Here is a 3,394-nt window from a genome sequence, read left to right as displayed (position 1 = left end):
CGCGACCCCCAACACCCGCCTAAGCCCTCAGCTTTCACACAGAGCACGTTACAGTGTCTCATTGTTCACAAAGCTGACACTCCAAAGACACGTTGTAACGCTATGCTTACACATACAGAATAGTAAAAGATGCAAAGCAGCTTAAAATTCTTAGTCGCACTTAGCCCAACAGCCAATTTAAAATTATTTAGAACACTGTATAACTGTTAAGCACTCTTACACACTCCGATGACGTGGTGTTGGTCTTCCAAATGCAAGAGACTGTCGCTGGTTTGAGCACAGTTCTTCTGGAGGCTTCCTGGTAACTGCAAGAAAATCATTACAAGTTTTTAAGTGTTTGCTGTTACAGCTTTAGTGGATCGGTATCACTGTTGTTACCATAGGTTCTGTACCACCACTCTGCTTTTATTTGCTAGCGCTTGATGCTATAGCTGTAATGTAACAGAAAAAAAATAATTGTGACTATCTCTAGTTTGTGGTGCAGAGAATAGGCAAAAGAAAACAAGCTCTGGACCCTGTGTGTATCCAGCATTCCCAGATAAATGTACAGTAGCTACTCTAACTAGATTGTTGTACCCTTTCTTTAAAGATGAATTGATCCGTGAAACTACAATTAACTGTGCAGAGCGGGGACTGTTGCTGCTTCGAGTCAGGGATGAAATCCAAATGACAATTGCTGCTTATCAGACCTTGTACGAGAGCAGTGTTGCGTTTGGCATGCGGAAGGCACTACAAGCTGAGCAAGACAAATCTGACATGGAAAAAAGAGTAAGTTGGGCTGTTAACCCCATAATGTAGTTTTCTGCACATGATACAGCATAAGGGTATTACATACAAAATTTTACATGACATCAGTTATTTCTATTTCCACTGGATGGCAGTAGAGATCATCAGAATACTTGTCTTACTGTTTTCCTAGGGCTTAATTGCACTTCAGGAATTATCGGCTATTATATCTGGAACGCTTTAAAGACTCTACAACGTACAACTTTGTCCCATCTTAACTGAAAATTGATTATTAACAAACAAAACTTGAGAGATCTGTTCTCTTTTCCAAGATTGCAGAGCTAGAAGAGGAAAAGCGGGAGTTGGAAAGACAAGTGAGTGAACAGAAAGATAAATGTGAAGCTATTGAAAAACGTGAAAATGAAAGGCGACAGATAGAAGAGAAGAAACACACTGAGGAGGTTCAGTTCCTGAAACGAATGAATCAACAGCTGAAGGTTAGTAAAAAAACCGCAATTCCAAATAGTAATGGTGAAACTTCTAATTTTGTAATTGGAAAGAAGTAGTTTTCTCCTTATAGTTTTAGAATTGTTACGTTTATGATGGATTTGCATTAATGTTCCACTTTCTTTAAATTCTCAATGAAATGGGAAAGTAGTGCTTTTGCATTCTCTACTTCCTTGCTCAGTCAGTAACTGGTCATTACTAGTAAAACTGGTGATGCAAACAGCAGGTCAGATAACTGACTTCTAGCCATACACACGTTTGCCAGGGAGAGATCAGAATTCGTTCAGAAAATGGTAAGTTGTTGTAGTCAGCTGGAGAAGAGCAGATGCATGCAGCTGAACCCCAAAGGCAGAGGCTTCAAACTATTTCTGCATAACTTGATCGTAAGGTTATAATAGTTAGTGCCCCTTCTCAGCTACAAAATAGAAAATCTAGTGAAGGCAAATTAAGATGTTTTGTTTCTTTTCTGTTGGCCATTAAAGTTGACCCCCTGACAACAAGACACACCATTTAACATTAAATATTACCTAATAAGAACAATTGTGTACTTGTGCAGTAGGGACTGCATAATTACAGGAGTAATTTTGTGCATGCTGCTTTCGTGAAAACAGAGCTTCTGCTCATTGCTTTGCTTTTGAAAAGGAAAAATCCCACATCTCTTGAGTAAACAAAAACTGTTACCATAAACAACGTTAAATGTTTCTGGCTACAGCTAAAAACATTCCCTTTACACCGAGCTGCTTTCCTTACCTGCACTGTTCCTAGTTTCTCCTTTCTAAACCATTAACATCTTCCGGCCGTCTCAAAGTGTTTTAGGGCACAAAATGGAGTAACTGTTACATCAAATATGTGTTGCCACCGAATCCATGTTTCTTCCTTGAAGTACAAGTATTCTAACAGCTGTGTAGATACCACTGTTGTTTATTTTGATGGCAGCTCTAGGAGGAGGACAATGTAAGAGTCCTGGAAGCTTCATGCACTACATGCTCCCTAAGCATGGATAGCTCTCCAATCAGTCTACTAATTGGGCATCAAGTTGTCTCAGGAACTGAAAAACTTGCTGTTCCCAGCTACTTTTGTCCCAGAGTCAGAGTTTGTGTTCCAAATGCTAGAGCGCCAAATATTTAATTTAGCTAACATAGTCCAGCCTGAAATCAGACAATTCAGACCACCGTTTCAACAGCTTTTATTTAATTTCCTCTTCAATGCTTTACGTTATAAAATGAGTCTTTCATTGTATGGAACCAAGGCCAGCTCTTTTCTTCTCAGAATGCAACAAGTGCGTATGCCAAGAATGAAAAGCTAATTTATAAAACATGTAGTAAGGAATGGAATAGCTAGGGAAAAAAAACGCTGGCCTGCTGCTCTTGAAGTATTGCAGCATCCCTCAGCTCCTCGCTTAACAGACAATTTATCACTTCACAGCAACGCGGGTCTATTTTTTAGGTTGTATGTAATTTGACTTACTGTCTCATTTGTTTTTCAGGCCCAACTTGAAAACATCATTGCACCGAATAAGTAGATTTTTTTGTTGTCCTCCAGGCAGTGCTCAGTAGAGCTGTCAGAGCAAGCAGCTTGCAACTAGTGACAAAGATTTGTCTTTGTAAAAAAATGCTGAATTTTCACTTACCGGTAACTGAAGGCAGCGTAATTGTATTATTTCTTTCTTTTTCTCCTGAAGAGTTGAAATTCAAGAGCTTCATTAATTACTGCACCCTCTTTCAATGCCGTCTCAGCATTCAGCTCCTTGAATAGTGAACCTGTCTGGGACTTGCCTGTTGGCAATACGCTAGATGACCTTCAAAAGCAATAAACTAATAAACATTTTTATACTGTAATGTTATTACTTTGAAAATGTTGTAGAAAATTCAGAAACAATATACAAAGTGTCTACGATGAATGTAAGCCACGTTCACTAAGAATCAAATGGCAGGTAGTTCTTGGACAGGTGCTTGGAGGCTATTTCCTTGAGTACGTGCAAGCTGGTGTTAATTGTACACCAAAATCCCTTGTCAGAACCGTTAGTAGTAACCTAAGATGAGCAATACCAAAGCTCTCTACAGGGTTATTTCTAATGAAACAAAGGGGTACGATGCCATTCCCAGCATCACTTCTCAGTGGAAGCAAATGAAATCTTCACTTGAGGTACCTGTGTAACTAG

This window comes from Pygoscelis adeliae, unplaced genomic scaffold, assembly GCF_000699105.1.
Source record: "Pygoscelis adeliae isolate BGI_AS28 unplaced genomic scaffold, ASM69910v1 Scaffold387, whole genome shotgun sequence".
NCBI lineage: Eukaryota > Metazoa > Chordata > Aves > Sphenisciformes > Spheniscidae > Pygoscelis > Pygoscelis adeliae.
This window is presented reverse-complemented; position numbering follows the sequence as displayed.